The sequence below is a fragment of the Heptranchias perlo genome, chromosome 11 (assembly GCF_035084215.1).
Source record: "Heptranchias perlo isolate sHepPer1 chromosome 11, sHepPer1.hap1, whole genome shotgun sequence".
Lineage (NCBI taxonomy): Eukaryota > Metazoa > Chordata > Chondrichthyes > Hexanchiformes > Hexanchidae > Heptranchias > Heptranchias perlo.
Genome location: NC_090335.1, coordinates 16123063 through 16145403, shown reverse-complemented (window position 1 = coordinate 16145403; position 22341 = coordinate 16123063). Strand labels below are relative to the sequence as shown.

The 22341-nt window shown below is 46.5% G+C and overlaps 1 long non-coding RNA gene across 1 annotated transcript in view; it reads right to left on the bottom strand.

The window, feature by feature from the left end:
- Window positions 1–5433: 5433 nt before the first annotated feature.
- The window catches only part of LOC137326896 (uncharacterized), a 31237-nt gene continuing 14329 nt past the window's right edge, over window positions 5434–22341 (bottom strand). Inside the window, exon 3 of the long non-coding RNA XR_010964282.1 lies at window positions 5434–5782. This is a non-coding gene — a long non-coding RNA (uncharacterized lncRNA). The remainder of the gene's footprint in view (window positions 5783–22341) is intronic.

The window sequence follows — 22341 nt, the reverse complement described above, 5'->3', positions numbered from 1 at the left end:
CAACGTGTTGTGTGGCACTACCACCGTGCTAAATGGGATAGATTCAGAACAGATCTAGCAGCTCAAAACTGGGCATCCATGAGGCGCTGTGGGCCAACAGCAGCAGCAGAATTGTATTCCAGCACAATCTGTAACCTCATGGCCCGGCATATTCCTCACTCTACCATTACCAACAAGCCAGGGGATCAACCCTGGTTCAATGAGGAGTGTAGAAGAGCATGCCAGGAGCAGCACCAGGCGTACCTAAAAATGAGATGCCAACCTGGTGAAGCTACAACTCAGGACTACATGCATGCTAAACAGTGGACGCAACATGCTATAGACAGAGCTAAGCGATTCCACAACCAACGGATCAGATCAAAGCTCTGTAGTCCTGCCACATCCAGTCGTGAATGGTGGTGGACAGTTAAACAACTAACGGGAGGAGGAGGCTCTGTAAACATCCCCATCCTCAATGATGGCAGAGTCCAGCACGTGAGTGCAAAAGACAAGGCTAAAACGTTTGCAACCACCTTCAGCCAGAAGTGCCGAGTGGATGATCCATCTCGGCCTCCTCCCGAGATCTCCACCATCACAGAAGCCAGTCATCAGCCAATTCGTTTCATTCCACATCATGTCAAGAAACGGCTGAGTGCACTGGATACAACAAAGGCTATGGGCCCCGACAACATCCCAGCTGTAGTGTTGAAGACTTGTGCTCCAGAACTAGCTGCGCCTCTAGCCAGACTGTTGCAGTACAGCTACAACACTGGCATCTAACCGACAATGTGGACAATTGCCCAGGTATGGCCTGTCCACAAAAAGCAGGACAAATCCAATCCGGCCAATTACCGCCCCATCAGTCTACTCTCAATCATCAGCAAAGTGATGGAAGGTGTCATCGACAGTGCTATCAAGTGGCATTTACTCACCAATAACCTGCTCACCGATGTTCAGTTTGGGTTCCGCCAGGACCACTTGGCTCCAGACCTCATTACAGCCTTGGTCCAAACATGGACAAAAGAGCTGAATTCCAGAGGTGAGGTGAGAGTGACTGCCCTTGACATCAAGGCAGCATTTGACCGAATGTGGCACCAAGGAGCCCTAGTAAAATTGAAGTCAATGGGAATCAGGGGGAAAACTCTCCAGTGGCTGGAGTCATACCTAGCACAAAGGAAGATGGTAATGGTTGTTGGAGGCCAATCATCTCAGCACCAGGATACTGCTGCAGGAGTTCTTCAGGGCAGTGTCCTAGGCCCAACCATCTTCAGCTGCTTCATCAATGACCTTCCCTTCATCATAAGGTCAGAAATGGGGATGTTCGCTGACGATTGCACAGTGTTCAGTTCCATTCGCAACCCCTCAGATAATGATACAGTCTGTGCCCACATGCAGCAAGACCTGGACAACATCCAGACTTGGGCTGATAAGTGGCAAGTAACATTCGCACCAGAAAAACTACTATCTCCAACAGGAGAGTATCTAACCACCTCTCCTTGACATTCAACGGCATTACCATCGCCGAATCCCCCACTATCAACATCCTGGGGGTCACCATTGACCAGAAACTTAACTGGACCAGCCACATAAATACTGTGGCTACAAGAGCAGGTCAGAGGCTGGGAATTCTGCGGCGAGTGACTCACCTCCTGACTCCCCAAAGCCTTTCCACCATCTACAAGGCACAAGTCAGGAGTGTGATGGAATACTCTCAACTTGCCTGGATGAGTGCAGCTCCAACAACACTCAAGAAGCTCGACACCATCCAGGACAAAGCAGCCCGCTTGATTGGCACCCCATCCAACACCCTAAACATTCACTCTCTCCACCACCAGCGCACAGTGGCTGCAGTGTGTACCATCCACAGGATGCACTGCAGCAACTCGCCAAGGCTTCTTCGACAGCACCTCCCAAATCCACGACCTCTACCACCTAGAAGGACAAGGGCAGCAGGCACATGGGAACAACACCACCTGCACGTTCCCCTCCAAGTCACACACCATCCCGACTTGGAAATATATCGCCGTTCCTTCATCGTCGCTGGAATCCTGGAACTCCCTACCTAACAGCACTGTGGGAGAACCTTCACCACACGGACTGCAGCGGTTCAAGAAGGCAGCTCACCACCACCTTCCCAAGGGCAATTAGGGATGGGCAATAAATGCTGACCTTGCCAGCGACTCCCACATCCCATGAACGAATAAAAAAAAGCCAGCCTTAAAGGGGAGGTACACTTTGGCTGCAGGCATCTATCACAGAGGATTATGGACAATGGCAGGCGCAGGAGAAGTGGAAAAGGCCCCACCAGTTTTCAGACACTGTGTTGGAGGTTTTGGTGGAGGAGGTCGCCAGAAGGAATGGCATCTTCAACCCACCAGGCGGCACAAGTGGGCAGAGTTGGCAGAGTGCGTCAGTGCGAGGAGTATCACCCCCCCAGGACATGGCTACAATGCAGGAAGAAGTTCAGTGACCATACGAGGATACCTATGGTAAGCCTTCTAACTCGTACCTTTCATGTGATAAGTCTTGCAGTCCCTGTTGCCCCAGCCCTCCCTCGATTACTGGCACTCTCTTCCAATTACTTCAGCACACTTCACCCCACCTCCTTCACCTCCTACTGCAGCACTCTGAACCTGATATTCTCCTCACAATTATGTCCTTCATCTCCTCGCACCTCCGCCATCTTTCACACGCCAACAATATTATTGGACCCTGACAAGTACGTCCTCTAAACTTCTCATTACTCGAACATTGACACACTCCCTTCTTTGTTGCAAGCCAAGCTCACACACAATAACAGGGGGCAGGCATCCACATGAGGAGGAGGCGATGGACATGATGGGCAGAGGGCGTGTGAGGAGCATGGCGTCTGGTAAGGCTGGAGGAGAAGTCCTTCAGTGTTTTTAACCATCTTTCCCTCCTTCCCTTCTCATTTAAATCTCACCCTTACACATGGTGCATGACAGGTTGTAACTGCTTTCAGAAGCCACTCATCTGTATCTGCTTACCCATGCCACTAAATGCTAACTCTTCTCCTTTTCTTACATTTCAGATGCAGAGGATGTACACAGTCCTCAGGAAGAAGAGGGAGAAGAAGGAGAAGGGCAGCAATGCACAGCAGCCAGCGTCACTTAACCTTAAACTTGTAGACACCAGCTCAGAAACTGGTATAGTTCAGAGTGTATGCTAGAGGTGCCTGCACATGGAGACTCAGCCAGCACTAGTGCGCAGGGAGCAAGGGCAGAGGGAATAGGACAGCCCGGGAAGGGAGAGCTTGCATCCTAGCCCTGCTACACAGGGTATAGATGGAGACATATTACATAAGAGATTGACGGCATTCCACATGGACCTTCTAAGTGCATTAGGCTGCCTGCCAGAGAGCTGGCGCACAATGTCGGAGAGCATGGAGTTGTCCAACTCCAACTCGTGTGTTGTCTTCGCTCACGGCATCAAGACCATGCAGTCAACCATGGAGCGAGTGGTCAGCTCTATGAGTACTGCAGGGAGCCCCACAACGATGAAGCCTCTGGTGACAGCTCTGATAGCTTCGATGGAAGGTCAGACAACTGCCACCTTGGCTCTGGGGTCCAGCATCTCCTCTGGCTTACAGGATCCGAAGGAAAGCGTGGAACAGGGCTTCGAGAGCCTCCCAGCATGCCTGCACTCTGTGCTCGCGCAAAGCAGTGGGAGTGTTAAGGCTTAGCCCCCTGAGTGTGGCATTGGCTCCGTGGGGGAGGTACCTGCTGTGCTCTATCAGGATGACAGTGCGCCTGCTCCCCCACCAGCCTCTCAACCAATGCTCTTATTGGTACCAGACAGCCAGCTGGGCCAGACTGCCCCGAAAGCCGAGTCCCAGCAATCTGCAGCCGATTCCTCAATGGCCAGAGGTCCTCGAGGTCACCCACCACGGACATCTCAAGTGCCCTCATTGGAGAATCGGCAACCTTCCAACTCCTAAGCTGTAACCACTGGGGAACCACCTCATAGGAGCACTCGAATAAATAAACAGGCACACAAGATGGGCACTAAGGGGTTGCACAAAGGTAACCTGTGGATAGGCGTCAGTCATGTAACAATTTGTCAAATCAACAATGGAGTCTGTTGGAGTAGTAAAGTAACAACAACAACTTGCATTTATATAGCGCCTTTAACATGGTAAAACGCCCCAAGGCGCTTCACAGGAGCGATTATCAGACAAAATTTGACACCAAGCCACATAAGGAGATATTAGGGCAGGTGACCAAAAGCTTGGTCAAAGAGGTAGGTTTTAAGAAGCACCTTAAAGGAGGAGAGAGGTGGACAGGCAGAGAGGTTTGGGAGGAAATCCAGAGCTTAGGGCCTAGGCAGCTGAAGGCATGGCCGCCAATGGTGGGTCAAAGGAAATTGGGAATGTACAAGAGGCCAGAATTGGAGGAACGCAGAGTTCTCGGAGGGTTGTAGGGCTGGAGAAGGTTACAGAGATAGGGAGTGGCGAGGCAATGGAGGGATTTGAACACATGGATGAGAATTTTAAACTTTAAATTCCCAGCACTAGACATTTACAATACTGCACCAGTGGCATAAGCTAACCTATTAATGAGCAGTCAAACTGGAAAATCAGTTCACCTCGCACTAAAATGCAGCCTTTCACACTAACATTTCCGTTACATTTAAATGTAGCCCTAAGTACAATTCACTCGAGGTCGAGTATTAAAATATTAAATCCAATGTAGTGTGCAAAACCATTCCCATTCACTGAAATGACATACAGTACACATCAAATCAAATTGGATAAACATGTTAGACTGTAATTTTAGTTCAATATTCAAGATAAATTTTCAGCATTCTCTCTTATTAAACGGTGGGTTTTTTGATAGTTGCACGCAATTTATTTTTAGTGCATTGCTGCCAGTAGCGATGCACCCTGTGTTTATGAGTGCCAATGGCCTAAAAGTGATTTTTATTTGGTTATAAATCAGCATAAATAAGGTAATTTGCATGGATTTCCAGCATGTTTCCCTGCCGAGGAGTCATTACTTCATGTTGCGTTGATACCACCTCCGTCCTCACCTTAGGTGCGCACCGCAGACTTCATGCTATTTTTGCGGATGTATAATTGATAAGCAGTGCAGCGGAAGAACTGCTTTATCCCTCAGCTTTGGCCTTCGAGGCTGTTGTCAGCACCAACAGGAGGGTTGGGCACAAGCACCAGGTCTATGCTTCCTGTTGAAAGGTTCTTTCATTCCCCGCAAGTAATGATTCCAATTAACCTTTTGCCCCTGACAAAAGGAGCTGGATCCCCTTCCTGTGCCCCATGAGGCGCCGGGACGAGAACATAGGAATTGCTGGACGAATAAAGACCAAGGTCCATCTAGTTCGCCTTCTACCATCCTGGTAGTCAAATGATGCAACGATAATGGAAGTTGTTGACTAAGCAAAGCACACAGGAACAAGGTCGGCAAGAGTTCAGTTCAAAGGTTGCATTTCTTTTTGTTCAGTAATTTTTTTTCCCCATTTGACATTTGTGATCACATTTACAAACAGAAGGATAGTTGCTTCTGGCTTTACATGCCCAGGGTGTTTGGGAAAAGAATCCAAGCACCTCTTGGCAATAAGTTTAAGGATTCCTCCTCCCTCTCGCCACTTTATGGGCCTGGTTGCTGTTCATGATATCTTGAAGTTTTCCTGCCCATTATAATCTCCAGCTCCATATTCCTCCCCCATGAGTTTTTCATGATTGGCTGTTAACGGGGCCTTAACAAGTAAAATGTTTTTTGTTCTTTTTTGTAAGCCCATTATTTCTGTACTCCCAGTAGAAGCAATCCTGAGAGCAGGGCAGAACACAGACAAATTAGAGTCAATTCAGTACTCCCAATACAGGCAGTTCAGACAGTAGGACTGAACACAGACACATTAGAGTCAATTCAGTACTCCCAATACAGGCAGTTCAGACAGTAGGACTGAACACAGACACATTAGAGTCAATTCAGTACTCCCAATACAGGCAGTTCAGACAGTAGGACTGAACACAGACACATTAGAGTCAATTCAGTACTCCCAATACAGGCAGTTCAGACAGTAGGACTGAACACAGACAAATTAGAGTCAATTCAGTACTCCCAATACAGGCAGTTCAGACAGTAGGACTGAACACAGACAAATTAGAGTCAATTCAGTACTCCCAATACAGGCAGTTCAGACAGTAGGACTGAACACAGACACATTAGAGTCAATTCAGTACTCCCAATACAGGCAGTTCAGACAGTAGGACTGAACACAGACAAATTAGAGTCAATTCAGTACTCCCAATACAGGCAGTTCAGACAGTAGGACTGAACACAGACAAATTAGAGTCAATTCAGTACTCCCAATACAGGCAGTTCAGACAGTAGGACTGAACACAGACAAATTAGAGTCAATTCAGTACTCCCAATACAGGCAGTTCAGACAGTAGGACTGAACACAGACAAATTAGAGTCAATTCAGTACTCCCAATACAGGCAGTTCAGACAGTAGGACTGAACACAGACAAATTAGAGTCAATTCAGTACTCCCAATACAGGCAGTTCAGACAGTAGGACTGAACACAGACACATTAGAGTCAATTCAGTACTCCCAGCACAGAGTTGAACATAAATGGAACATTAAAAGAGTACCAAGGTTTACTCACACCCACATTTTTTGGCTAAAATGATGGCCCGAGGTAAGTGCAGGTATGGCTTCTAAGATATCCTTTGATGTCAGTAGCAAGTGAAAATTTCATCTCTGCACGATTCATAGCAAAATGGTGAACACGGCTTTTAAAAAGGCATGCAGATAATTTCTTTGCCCATAATTGTGTCCGGTAAATGTTATAAACAACCTTCATCACAGTGTTGCTAGCACCACTAATCTGGGGAGAGAATCCTTATGGCAACATGAACAGGATACATACTGAAACTTAAGTTCATGTCACACAAGATCATTTGTTTCTCTAACAGATTAAAAGTTTCCATAAGGCAGTACCATTGGAATATCATGGGATGGTGGGAAAAATTGTCACCCCCACCCTCAACTATGCTGAATTCCTGATCTCAGTCTCAGTGGGTGAAGTCTTCTGGGAGGGTTGGGTGTTGATATCCTGGCAGGAGGGAGCAAAACTTGGCAAGCGAGTTAACATCATCAGGCCAATCTCATGCAGCTCTTATTGACAGGTAAAGCCATGTTGTCAGAGGCCGGGGAGTGAGCCAGCTCCAGTTCCTGATGACCGAGCAAGATCGGAACAAGAGAATGGAGGAGACACTTTTCTTGAGGAATAAAGGGAGATCACACGAAACAAAGGCACCAACGTACTTACATTCTAATATGTCTTACATACTCGTCAAGGGCTTGTTAACAAAAAACTGTGTGGCAGTGTTCAGAGTGGGGAGGGACTGGTGAGGACAAGTCCAGCAAAGTCAATAAACAATTAGAATTCTATTCTTGAAAGCAAATTGTTTTCTGGCTACATCATGTGATAGGCAGTATTTACAAACATATTTTTAAGTAGCATAGAGCAGGGTCTCAAAAGATGGAATTACCCCACTGTGACCGGGACTGAGGACAAGGTGATCAGAATTAGGACAGTACTAATAAAACTGGCAGTGTCTCAATGAAATCAGGATCACTGATAAATAACCACACATAGCAATAGAAGGACATGATTTAAAATGAATAATGAGTACTGGCATTTCTTTGCTAAATATGCTTATCTCTTGCTCCATCTTGTGAAGGAAGAATATCTTATTAGCCCATTGTCTTTCTCGTATTTGGCACTCAAGGTATTAAACTTGCTTAGCCAAGAACGGCCAATTCTCATTCTATAAACACATAGTGTAGTCAGTGCATGAGTGTGTTTAAACATCACAGTTCTACACAGAATAGCGTTGCAGGTCTCTGCTCTTGGAATGATGGTCCAACTACATCTGTTGCTGTTTTGTATCAAATTTTCCTTTTTTACTACTGCACTTGTTAAAATGACTCATGAAAAGCAGATATTAAAATATAGTACACTGTCAAAACCCTGATAAGATCAAGTTGATTCTCCAGGTTGGGATTCAACCCACAGCAGAAACTGATACTATGAGGGAATAGCAGTATCCATGTAAATGTCCAACACCTGTGGAGACCATCTAGAATGCATCCAAAGCCATCGTATACATTTTGGCTTTAGGTCCTATTATTATCGAAAAGAAATATCTGCAATGCCTACGAATGATAGTCTTTTCCTTCACACAGGATATATATAATCTGAGTATATTTGAAGATAACAGAAACCAGAGTACTTTGGCGAACATTCGTGTTTTTCATAAATTTAAATAGGCTGCTGCCAGAACTTTACAATACATTTCCTCTCTTAAATTAAAATATATAAGGTGCTGCAGGCTTACGTTTGGTTTTAAATGAGCGCATTTATATGTATTGACATCACCAAAATCACAATGGTGACGGGGGTCTGGTACAGTACCCCCAACCACCTCCCCCCCCACCATTAAAAACAATGGGGTGTGTGAAGCCGGCCAGAAATAGTGCCACAACTATTCAAAGTTGGCAGTGCATTTAAAATGCACTTCAAAGAATATGAGAACTCTGTTGTTCCATGCTACCAACTGTGCAAAAAGATTATCATAAATCAAAAAATTTAAAGAAACAGTATCCCCTTTGGTTGGTCCAACTAGACTGTTTAGGGGGAAAAAAAGTTCAAATCAAATAAGTTCTCCAGCAATGTGCCATATGATATGTTCCAACTGTCCCCAGCTCCAAGTTCCTCACAGCTTATTATTTTCAGAAATAGTTCATATGTTACATGTCATTTCTAATGGTCTTTGCAGTGTTTCCATCGAATCCTTCACTTATTGTGGAAGGGCTCACTATTGCATAACCTCTTCCATCATCTCTGCCTTTGTAATTATGTTTGTGGTCTTGATGTAATATCTCCCTTAAGTGGATGGACTCCAGGGTGTTGTTAGATTAATACAAATAGAATGTCATGTCTAAATTTCAGAAAGTTTTGACTTTGAAAAAGAAAGATTTAAAAGGGTATGGAGAAAGGGGGCTAGAGAATGAGTCAAAATGGATAGCTCTTTCAGAGAGTCAGCACAGGCGCGACAGGCCTCCTCTGTGCTGAAAAACTCTAGATTTTGATGTCCCTGAAATTGCGCCATGGGGTAACAGTATACAAACGCTGAAGAGATTTGTCTCATTCGCCATTTTAGCGAAAGCTTCAGCCCTTTGTCAGCCGTGGCTCAGTAAGAAGCACTGTCACCTTTGAGAACGGATTATCTGGTCATTATCACATTGATGTTTGTGGGATCTTGCTGTGCGCAAATTGGCCGCCATGTTTCCTACATTGAAACAGTGACTACACCTCAAAAGTACTTTGGGACGTCCTGAGGTCGTGAATATAAATGTATATAAGGCACCTATAAAATGTAGCAAATGCTAGTTACCAACAGTCATTGTGTCTGCATTTTGCTGCCACTGATTGACAAGATACAAAATGTGGGTATTGTGAATGCTGGTCCTTGAAGCAATCGCTCGGCATTTTTTATATGTTGCTATTTTGGTTCTTGCATTGCTGGTTGGTCGACAATTACAGGCTGCATGAAAAAGACTTGGAGAGGAAATTCACCAGGTCACACTCTTAAACTGAGTTGGATGGAAAATTGAGTTCCACGCTAAGATTTGAGAGTTTCCAGGTATGAGAGAGAGGGGTTGTTTTGGGACTAGTTACAAGCAGCAAAGGAGTATCTGTAAGTGGCAGATATGTTATGTGATCTTTATGTTCTGTAGCATAGCCGAGTCCATGATGTGATGCTTTACTAGTTTTTCACTGTGTTCCCACAACAGCTACTTGCATTTATATAGCGCCTTTAACATAGAAAAACATCCCAAGTGCTTCACAAAGGTATAGTCAGACAAAAATGGATGCCAAGCCAAAGGGAGGAGATATTGGGAGGGGTGACCAAAAACTTGGTGGGTTTTAAAGAGAGTCTTAAAGGAAGAGAGGGAGGTGGAGAGGCGAAGAGGCTAAGAGAGGGAATTCCAGAGGGCAGGATGTAGGTGGCTGAAGGCACGTCCGCCAATGGTCAGACGAAGGAGATGCACAAGAGGGCAAAGTTGGAGGAACAGGGAGTTCTAGGGGGAAATTTGGATGGTCAACAGTGGGAAAGGGGTCAAGGGAGCAGGTGGTGTGTCTCATAGCCAGGGTGAGCAAAGCCAGGATAGTGCTGAAACAGCAGTTGTCCTGGTAAAGTGACTTGCGTATCGTTTTACCAGGACTGTAAACACTGATATGCAACCAGGATAAAGAAGGCAAAGACCCTAAATTTCCATGTAGTGAGTTGCTCCACAGTTACACCAACGAAAAAAGATTTATGCCTGCCAGTGGTCTGGGGAGGTAGTCACACGGGATTTTCCTGTGTCAGTTCATTTGCATACCCATTTACGTATTCATTGGTGTAAAACCCATGTAACACGGGTGCAATTAGCTGGAATGTTTGGAAACTGCCGTGCAGCCTGCAACTTCAGCTGGGATGCAAGTAAGTAAGAAAGCTAACAGTGCTTGACTCACTCGACTTTCAGATAACTTCAGTTCATTTCTCATCAATCTTTTCACTATTCTTATCAAGAATTATACCTACAGTTAGAAGATCAGCAGGAAGACGGCAGCAGGGCATGGCAACACATAGGAGAAGAACACAGAACCTCACTGATTCAGACCTACGAGCCCTCTAGGAGGAGATTGAAAGTAGGAAGCACAGGACCCTCGGTGTGGGGGCCAGCAGCCCTGACAGAAATATCATTCGGGCAACCTGCACATGTCGGAACGAGGGCCAGTGGCACAGCAGCTCCCAGTTTCCTGGTTTTACACACCTGACGCACTCTGGGTAACTTAGACTGAGATTCATAAGGACCAGCTGAGACTGGTGGAAATGAGGAGCTTCTGATCCAGAAGAATCTGGAGAGTTTGAATAGTGACTTCTGCAGCTGGGAAGCAACATTTTTGCCTTTCTGCTTATGGGCAGGATCAGACCACCAGTGGATTTTTTTTACATATGCGTTCATGGGATGTGGGCGTCGCTGGCAAGGCCAGCATTTATTGCCCATCCCTAATTGCCCTTGAGAAGATGGTGGTGAGCCGTCTTCTTGAACCGCTGCAGTCCGTGTGGTGACGGTTCTCCCACAGTGCTGTTAGGAAGGGAGTTCCAGGATTTTGACCCAGCGACGATGAAGGAACGGCGATATATTTCCAAGTCGGGATGGAGTGTGACTTGGAAATATTATCAGCCCCTCCGACACCCTACGGGAAGTGAGATGTTCTCACTTGTATGCTGTTATCATGGAGCAGCACAGGATGGAGCAAAGGAGAGCCAGGCAGCATTCAATGGGGAAGCAGCCCACCAGATATTAACCTCCACCCCCACGCCCCCATAGAATATACAGACAGCACGGGTCATATTAACCTCCACCCCCACGCCCCCATAGAATATACAGACAGCACGGGTCATATTCTTTCTGGAGCGTTAAGCTTAAGAACACCCTTTACCAAAGAGGCCATAGGGCAGTTCTGTCACCTACTCTTGAGGACCTGCAGCCATGTTCTTCTGCCTGCACTGCTCTTTCTTGGCCGTGCAAGGGATCACCACCCTCAACGTTTACATCACAGGGTGATTTTAGGCAGCTACGGGCAATCTGGGCAATATCAGTCAGGATATAGTAGGGAGATACATTAGTCAGATCACTGACACCCCTTACAGGAGAGCAGGGAAATTCATCACCTCCGTTATCACAGCAAAGCAGCAGCCAGATAGAACCATCCACTTTTACAAGGTTGCCAGTTTCCTTGGGTTTCAGAGTGCAGTCGATGGCACCCACTTTGCTTTGCCTGTTCCCACAGAACAACCCCTGAACTATATCAGCAGGAGGGGCTTCCACTCCCTCAATGTTCAGACAACATGCAGATGATCCTGTATATTCACGCCCAATATGCAGGAAATTGCCACGATGCCTTCATACTGCGAGATTCAACCTCCCTGGCCTCTTCAAGGAAGAAAATTACATCACCGGATGGCTGGTGTGTGACAAAGCCCACCCTCTGCTCCCATGGATAATGACCGCACTCAGAATGGCAAACAACAAAAGAGGAGGGCTATAATGAGGCACATGCTTCTACAAGATTGGTCGTCAAGATAATTATTTGGGTTTAAAGGGAAAGTTTTGCTGCCTAGACAGGTTGGGTGGGGCTCGGCAGTATGCTCTAGATTGTGTGTATGAATTCTTATAGCCTGGTGTCCTTCACAACGGCGCCTTCAAGATGGGCTGGACTTTAACATTGCTGGTGAGGCGGTCCTGGCTCAGTTGGATCCAGAACGACATGGTGGAGAACATCACAATGACCTGTACTCAGAGGACTCCTGCAAGCAGCATCAGAGCACATCTCAACACTCAAGCCTTCTCTTCTGTGTAACACAGTCTGCCTTTGACACCACCGCCTTACCTCCTTCTGTCCCACTTTCCAATAAAGGGACATTCCCTCAATCCACTACCCATCCTACAATAGGACAACACATAAGCCCACTTTGCCCCGACATGACCGTGCCAATAATCATCACCTGAGTGAATAAGTCCTCAAGTGCTTTGCTCAAGTAACCATTTTCTGTGCCTGAGCCTGTACAGTGATCGTCAGTAGGCTATTTGACTTCAGAGTGCTTCACAGCCCATCCTGATCCTGTTTGCATTTATTATCCACACATTTGCTCTTTCCAACGAGCATCATTAGATAGCAATCTGGGTGGGAGCCTTGGCTAATTCTATTCCTTCCTCCCTAATCTAGGGGCAATGGGGACATTTTAGTTCCCCCTACCACTGCCCAAAGTGAGCCTTGGCTCAGTGGTAACATTCCCGCCACTGAGTCAGAAGGTTATGGGTTTGAGCCCCATCCAAACTGCCCCAGCGAGGGGAGACCAGAGCTTCGGCCTCTGAATACTGGCATGACATCCAGTGGGGTACTGATGTGACATCCCAGAGCATGATCTGTTGCATGGAAAAGCAGTGGTAGAAAATGGTCACCTCATGTGCACAGAAGAGAAAGAGAGACAAGAAAAAAAATAAAGACAGAAAGAAAGAAATGTGAGCACATTACAACAGTGACTACACTTCAAAAGTATTTAATTGGCTGTAAAGCGCTTTGGGTCGCCCTGAGGTCGTAAAAGGCACTATAGAAATGCAAATTCTTTCTTTTGTTTATAAAGTACTTTCAAAGCCTAACACATTAAAGCTTGAGGATGTGCTGCTGTATAATAATCACAACTCTCTGCATCTCTACACCTGTTGTCAAGCAGATAGAAAAGCAAAAAAAAATGGTAAATGTTTTAGTGGCCCAATATTTTCTGCTTGGCAGTGTATGTGCGATTCAATTAAAGATGAGTAGGTTACTGGTGTAATTGTTAGGGCTGTAGTTTCACATAGCTGTGGTCATAATGATTGAGCACGATTGCCAACTGACTTTCAAATCTGCCAATAATTTGATGTGCTACGTCAGTAACCAGCTGAACCGCAGAGTAGGGCATTACTCTATGGAGTGAAAAGTAACGCACAATCCAGCTGACTAGGCAGTAAGTGTATATCCTGTGGGTCCAGCATCCAACATTGGTATCTCAAGTCCCACATCAAGCTGGGCTTAAGTTAATATGTGCAGGTAAATAGTGATATTGGGATGAGATTAAAGGGAGCAAACTCGTCTGGTGCTGCTCTGTATGCTGCCTGTCCGTATCAGAATATGTAATCACTCTTGCTAATGCCTTTCCCAGATGGCTAAGGGGCAGTAGAAGAACTTCTCGCCTGATTGGAAACAGCTTCTATGTTAATGTAGGAAGATGCCAGCTCCCTGAGAGTCTTTCCCAGAAGGCTTAGGGTCAGAAAAAGAGCGACTCAGACAGGAAGAAACAAGTCGGCCTGGAACGTGCTTCCAACTAGTTCCAGTGGCAGTAACTGTAGCTCCCAAAGACTGCATTTATACTGCACGGCCACCGTCTGCCTGGAGCTCCACTCAGCCAGTTCTCAGCCAGTAGTATCACCTTTATACTGCAGGCTATCTGTGGCTGACAAATCTCTGCTCTTGCCACCAACAGCGGGCTCTGTGCATGCATACTTAAAAAAAAGACTTGCGTTTATATTGCACTTTTCATGTCCACAGGACGTTCTAAAGTGCTTCACAGCCAATGAATTACTTTTGAAGTAGTCACTGTTGTAATGTAGGGAACGCTGTAGGTCAGCAGGACAGCCTTCCACTCCCTCAACGTTCAGATTGTGTGCAGACAACACGCAGATGAGAAGACAACCAATACGGTGGCATCAATAATTTTAATGATCAAGTACAATTAGTTACACACAGTAACAAGGCAGTAAGTACAAAAGATGGATATTACTCGAATTCTTTGAAGAACAGGCAATCATATCCTGTCTGTCTGTCTGTCTGTAATGGGCAATGCTGAAAGAGAGAGAGAAAGAAAGAGAGAGGGAAAGAAGGAAAGAAAGGACAGACTCACTTTTGAATAGTGCCTTTCAAGACATCCCAAAACGCTTTGCAGCCAACGAAGTACTTTTGAATTATAGTCAATAGCAATGAAATAAATGGGCACCTGTATTAGTGATGTTGGTTGAGAGATAAATATTGGCCGGGGAGAATTCCCCTGCTCTTCTTCAAAGTAGTGCCATGGGATCTTTTACATCCACCTGAAAGAGCAGACAAGGCCTCAGTTTAACCTCTCATCTAAAAGATGGTACCTCCGACAGTGTACTGCTCCCTCAATACTGCACTGAAAGGAGGCTTCAGAGAGGTGATCTTATAGATAGAAAATGGTACGAAAACTACAAATTAGATTGTAAGAGTAAAGAAAGGGGCCACAGGTTTAACCTAGAAAAAGGCAAGTTTAGGACCAATATCAAGAAATTCTTTTTCAAACAAAGATACATGGAATGCACTCCTGGATAGAGGAATAAAGGCAAACACCCTGGAATCATTTAATAACAAATTCAATGCTGTAATGGGGGGAGGGGGACATTAGGATCATAGGAACATAGAAAACATGGCAAATGTTACACCCTTGTTCGAATAAGGGTGTAAGGATAAACCCGGCAACTACAGGCCAGTCAGTTTAATATCGGTGGGGAAGCTTTCAGAAACAATAATCCAGGACAAAATTAATAGTCACTTGGACAGTGTGGATTAATAAAGGAAAGCCAGCACGGATTTGTTAAAGGCAAATCATGTTAAACTAACTTGATTGAGTTTTTTGATGAGGTTGATGAGGGTAATGCAGTTGATATTGTGTATACGGACTTTCAAAAGGCGTTTGATAAAGTGTCACATAATAGATTTGTCAATAGAATTGAAGCCCATGGAATAAAAGGGGCAGTGGCAGCATGGATATGAAATTGGCTAAGTGACAGGAAACAGAGAGTAGTGATGAACTGTTGTCTTTTGGACTGGAGGAAGGTGTACAGTGGTGTCCCCCAGGGGTCGGTACTAGGACCACTGCTTTTTTTGATAAATATTAATGACTTGGACTTGGGTGTACAAGGCACAATTTTAAAATTTGCAGATGACACAAAGCTTGAAGTGTAGCAAACAGTGTAGAGGATAGTAATAGACTTCAAGAGGACATAGACAGGCTGGTGGAATGGGCGGACACATGGCAGATGAAATTTAACGCAGAGAATTGCAAAGCGATACATTTTAGCAGGAAGAACGAGGAGGGGCAATATAAACAAAATGGTTCAATTCTAAAGGGGGTGCAGGAACAGAGAGACCTGGGGGTATATGTGCATAAATCTTTGAAGGTGGCAGGACAAGTTGAGAAAGCAGTTAAAAAAGCATACGGGATCCTGGGCTTCAGAGACATAGATTACAAAAGCAAGGAAGTTATGTTGAACCTTTATAAAACACTGGTTCGGCCACAACTGGAGTGTTGTGTCCAATTCTGGGCACCGCACTTTAGGTTGGATGTGAAGGCCTTAGAGAGGGTACAGAAAAGATTTACTAGAATGGTTTCAGGGATGAGGGACTTCAGTTATGTGAATAGAATGGAGAAGCTGGGGTTGTTCTCCTTAGAGACGATAAGGTTGAGAGGAGATTTGATAGAAGTGTTCAAAATCATGAAGGGTTTAGATAAAGTAAATAAAGAGAAACTGTTCCCATTGGCGGAAGGGTCGAAACCAGAGGTTTAAGGTGATTGGCAAAAGAACCAAAGGCGACATAAGGAGAAACTTTTTTACACACCGAGTAGTTATGATCTGGAATGCGCTGCCTGAAAGGGTGGTGGAAGCAGATTCAAATGTGGCTTTCAAAAAGGAATTGGATAAATACTTGAAAATATGGGGAAAAAGTGGGGGAATGGGACTAACTGGATTGCACTTACAAAGAGCCGGCACGGGCTCAATGGGCCAAATGGCCTCCTTCTGTGCTGTAACCATTCTATCATTCTGTGATTCTATGACATGGCAACACAGGACCAGGAGTGGGCCATTCAGCTCCTCGTGCCTGTTCAGCCATTCTATTAGATCACAACTGATCCTTATCTCAACTCCATTTACCCGCCTTTGCTCCATATTCCTTGGTTCCCTTATCTAACAAAAATCTATCATTCGTTCTCGAAGGATGGACCAAAATGGGCTAAATGGCTCGTCTCATCCGTAATGATCTTGTGATCTTGTGAGAGGATGTGACTTGGAAAATCTACCCTCCTGCATCACCAGTTGCTACAATGAAGCATGTGTCAATCTGTTAGCAAATTATGGCCTGGATTCCCCTGTGGTCGATAGATTTTTGTTGCGTAAGGGTAACCCCGCCATGATACCAGCCTATTTTCCTGGGTCAGAGCTGATTGTTTACGTGGGGTGGGCTCACGGCAGGATTCCCAAACACTAAGAGGGAGTCCGCTGCTGCTGAGGAGGGAAATGAGGTGAAACGCCCACTCCAGCTCCAGTAGAGGCAGGAGGCAAAAGTAAAGAAGAACCCCAGAGACTAAGTCAAACTATGTATTGAAGGCCTTGGACTGGAGTGAGGCCTTCAACGGGTGAGTGACTGGGTCCATTATGGAGGGAGAGGAGGCCACCACTAGGCCCTCTCCCTCGAACCAATGGAGCAGTAGGCTTTCCGCCACTTCCCCAGGAACTGCCAACGCCCCTCTCCTCGTGGTTCCTGGGGTTGGCGGTATCAGCAGCTGCGGTCCTGCCTCTCTGCCGTCATTTACATGCCGTAGGTGGGGAAGGGGCGGCTGGCAGTCTGCCTGGCTAGGGCAGAGGGAGGAAAATAGAGGTTGGGGGAACGAACTTGGCAGTAGGCCTCGCCATCTGATTTCCCTGGGTTTTCCACCAGACTCGGTTCGGGATAGAGGAGGAAAGTCCAGTCCTGTGTGTGTGTGTGTGTGATGTGCATTCATGCGATAATTGTAGGGCAGGGGGCAGACAATCGGCAACACATTAACAGCAGTTTAAAATGCTCCACTGATATTTCAATGTACACTTCAACAGAAGGGCAATGTTAGCTGGATTTACGTGGCATTGACAGCAATCAGCACATCTTAAAAAGGGAGGTGCTGTTTTAAACCAGAAACTAAACTGGACCAGCCATATAAATACTGTGGCTACAAGAGCAGGTCAGAGGCTGGGTATTCTGTGGCGAGTGACTCATCTCCTGACTCCCCAAAGCCTTTCCATCATCTACAAGGCACAAGTCAGGAGTGTGATGGAATACTCTCCACTTGCCTGGATGAGTGCAGCTTCAACAACACTCAAGAAGCTCGACACCATCCAGGACAAAGCAGTTCAATTGATTGGCACCCCATCCACCACCCTAAACATTCACCCCCTCCACCACTGGCTCACCGTAGCTGCAGTGTGTACCATCCACAGGATGCACTGCAGCAACTCGCCAAGGCTTCTTCGACAGCACCTCCCAAACCCACGACCTCTACCACCTAGAAGGACAAGAACAGCAGACACATGGGAACAACACCACCTGCACGTTCCCCTCCAAGTCACACACCATCCCGACTTGGAAATATATCGCCGTTCCTTCATTGTCGCTGGGTCAAAATCCTGGAACTCCCTTCCTAACAGCACTGTGGGAGAACCTTCACCACACGGACTGCAGCAGTTCAAGAAGGCAGCTCACCACCACCTTCTCAAGGGCAATTAGGGATGGGCAATAAATGCTGGCCTTGCCAACGATGCCCACATCCCATGAATGAATAAAAAAAACATCAGTAGGTGAATTATGAAACTTTAAACAACCTGAGCAGCACCATAGCAGAGTTTTTAACAGTAGCATATTTGTAATCCTTGATGCAAACACTTGTGGAAAATATCAATAGTTCATCATATGTCGGTGTATTCTTATTGAAATGTATACAAGAGAAAAAGTGGCTAGTGCTGAAATAGATCAATATATCCATCAAATCTAGTGATGTGTTACAAATGGCCCGAGTATCAGTATTTGTTTTAATGCCTTTCAGATGAGACCTTGAACTGAGGCCCCGTCTGCCCTATCAAGTGGACAGAAAATATTCCATGGCACTATTTCGAAGAAAAGCAGCAGAGTCCTGGCCAATATTTATCCCTCAACTAACATCACTAAAACAGATTATCTGGTCATTTATATCATTGTTATTTGTGGGACCTTACTGTGTGCAAATTAGCTGCCACGTTTCCCTACATTAAACAGTGACTATACTGTTATTTTAATGTTACTCATTTACTGATAATTCAGCAAAGGGCTCTTTATTTTCACCCAAGCAAAATATGATGCAGTATTTGCTATATATGATTTTAGGTTTCACAAAATGGAACTGAAGAAAATTAAACAGAAGTCAGCTGGATACATTTATTAAGCAAAGGGCTACTTTTCAGTACTTTGGCCTATAGCAAGAGTTGAAAAGCATTGGTATAACTGCAGGTTTTGTTTGAAACTGGACCCAGCGTATCTGCACTAAATCACCACTGAGGTACCACAGTACATCAGTAGATTTTGCACAGTGGGATAACCTTGAGAAGAAAAAATACACAGAAGAATGTAATCACATAATAGATTCAAAACCCACTTCAAAGCCAGTCTTCCTCCATATATTACCCAGAATTTAGAGCCATGTTAACCCAGACAAGTATCTACAAAAAAAACACGCAAGGCCACAGCTCTACGAACCCGCAGGAACTTCAAAAGCTGGCTGAAAGGAAAGGCTCCTCACCATTTGCTCAGAGTTTCCTCAAAACCAGACATATTCTGAATTTCTTCGGTGACAGCTTGAGTCAGCAGGGCTACAATAGTAGTTGACTGGTGCTGAGTGCTTTCTGAATTAGGGAGGAGGAAATGATAAAAGAAACACTGCTTTTAAATCCGACTTTCTTTTTAAAAGAAAACTCAAATTATTCTTCCTTTAACTCGCTACAATCAATCCTCACACATGTGTTTGAATGCTAATCATATCCAGCGATGGTCACACATTTTTGTAACCACAGCTGTCCCACAGAAACTGATTACTATGTTAGAGTTCTATTTTTAGCAGTCTTCTACCTCAGGATTACACCATTTTCCAGTGTCATTGATTTTATAATACACAGTTATGCAGAAGCGTTTTTTTTCATGCAAGCATAAGGTGAACAATCTGAGTGTGGAAAAAGTATTTTTAAGCACCTTTCATGCCCTCTGGACATCTCAAAGCGCTTCACAGCCAATGAAGTACTTCTGATGTGTCGTCACTGTTGTAATGAATGTAGGAAACACAGCAGCCAATTCGCGCACAGCAAGATCCCACAAACAGCAATGTGATGTGGTAATGACCAGATGATCTGTTTTACTGATGATGGTTGTGGGATAAATAATGGCCAGGATACCAGGGAGGACTTCCCTTAATTTAACATCTCAGCCGAAAGACGACAGTGCAGCACTTCCTCAATACTGTACTGAAGTGTCAGCCTGGATTACATGCTCAAGTCTCTGGAGTGGGGCTTGAACCCATGACCTCCTGACTCAGAGGTGAGAGTGCTATCACTGATCCAAGGCTGACACCTTATTGCATTGATAGTTTGTGATAGTTACGTGTAAAACTATTGCCTGGAATTTCTCCGGGGGCTCGAACCGATCTACTGCATAACTTCGGCAGGAGATTGGCGCAGCCCCCAGAGGAAAGGGTTAAAAGCAGCAATTTACATTGTTTTTCCGGGGGCAGGAGATCGGGAGAATCTCGTAAATTCTTTCCCCATTTATTTACATCTTTGCAGCTAAGGCCCTTTGTTTCCTCTTTTTGCAAACAAAAATTTAGTTCCCTTTACTTCAAAGTTTTTTTTTACAGAACCTAAATCAAAATGTCCGATTCCCCCCACTTAGCTGCGGATGACTTTGTGTAATATGCATTCGTTACAGAGTGGAAGAAAATTGTCCAATCAGCACACTTGTATCAGTGCTCCTTTCACACTTCTCAAATGGGTAAGTTGGCACTTAACTGCCACAGAAATAATGAATATTTTGTTCATCCAGGTGTGAAATTGTGAAAAACTGAGGAGAAATTGCACAACAAAATTGAGAAAAGCCTACTTCATTGACTGGGATGTCATAACTGACAGCATTTTTAAGAAATGCAATGAATGTTGTGAGATGAAGGGTGATCTGTAAACCTGTACCGGATTCAAAGAGCATGTCCAATAACCCATACGATATCCGATTCCCCCCACTCCCCCAATGTCTGATTCCCCCCACTCCCCCAATATCCGATTCCCCCCACTCCCCCGATATCCAATTCCCCCCACTCCCCCAATGTCCGATTCCCCCCACTCCCCCAATGTCCGATTCCCCCCACTTCCCCGATATCTGATTCCCCCCACTCCCCCGATATACGATTCCCCCCACTCCCCCGTTGTCCGATTCCCCCCACTCCCCCGATGTCCGATTCCCCCCACTCCCCCGATATCCGATTCCCCCCATTCCCCCGATATCCGATTTCCCCCCACTCCCCCGATATCCGATTTCCCCCCACTCCCCCGATATCCGATTTCCCCCCACTCCCCCGATATCCGATTCCCCCCACTCCCCCGATATCCGATTCCCCCCACTCCCCCGATGTCCGATTCCCCCCACTCCCCCGATGTCCGATTCCCCCCACTCCCCCGATATCCGATTTCCCCCCACTCCCCCGATATCCGATTTCCCCCCACTCCCCCGATATCCGATTCCCCCCACTCCCCCGATATCCGATTCCCCCCACTCCCCCGATGTCCGATTCCCCCCACTCCCCCGATGTCCGATTCCCCCCACTCCCCCGATATCCGATTCCCCCCACTCCCCCGATATCCGATTCCCCCCACTCCCCCGATGTCCGATTCCCCCCACTCCCCCGATATCCGATTCCCCCCACTCCCCCGATATCCGATTCCCCCCACTCCCCCGATGTCCGATTCCCCCCACTCCCCCGATGTCCGATTCCCCCCACTCCCCCGATGTCCCATTCCCCCCACTCCCCCGATATCCGATTCCCCCCACTCCCCCAAAGTCCGATTCCCCCCACTCCCCCAATGTCCGATTCCCCCCACTCCCCCAATGTCTGATTCCGCCCACTCCCCCGATGTCCGATTCCCCCCACTCCCCCAATGTCTGATTCCGCCCACTCCCCCGATGTCCAATTCCCCCCATCCCCCCACAATTTCCGATTCCCCCACTCCCCCAATGTCCGATTCCCCCCACTCCCCCAATGTCTGATTCCCCCCACTCCCCCAATGTCTGATTCCGCCCACTCCCCCTATGTCCAATTCCCCCCATCCCCCCCACGATGTCCGATTCACCCCACTCCCCCAATGTCTGAATCCCCCCACACCCCCGATGTCCAATTACCCGTGCGATGTCCGATTCCCCCCACCCACCCCCACGATGTCCAATTACCTATACGATGTCCGATTACCCCCCCCCCCCCGATGTCCGACTCCCCCCACGATGTCCAACTCCCCCCCCGATGTCCGATTCCCCGAAGACCCCGCCACGCTGTCTGATTCCCCCCACCCCCCCCATGATGTCCAATTCCCCCCACGATGTCCAATTCCCCCCAACTCCCAGATGCCTGATTCCCCCCACCCTCCCATGATGTCCAATTCCCCCCCCAGATGTCCAATTCCCCCCACCGTCCCCACGATGTCCAATTCCCTCTATCCCCCCCATGATGTCCGATTCTCCCCACCCCTCCCACAATGTCCGATTTCCCCCACCCCCTGCGATATCCAATTCCCCCCACACCTCCCCATGATGTCCGATTCCCCCCACCCCCCTACGATGTGCAATTCCCACCATCACCCCTTGCGATGTCCGAATCCCAAAGACTT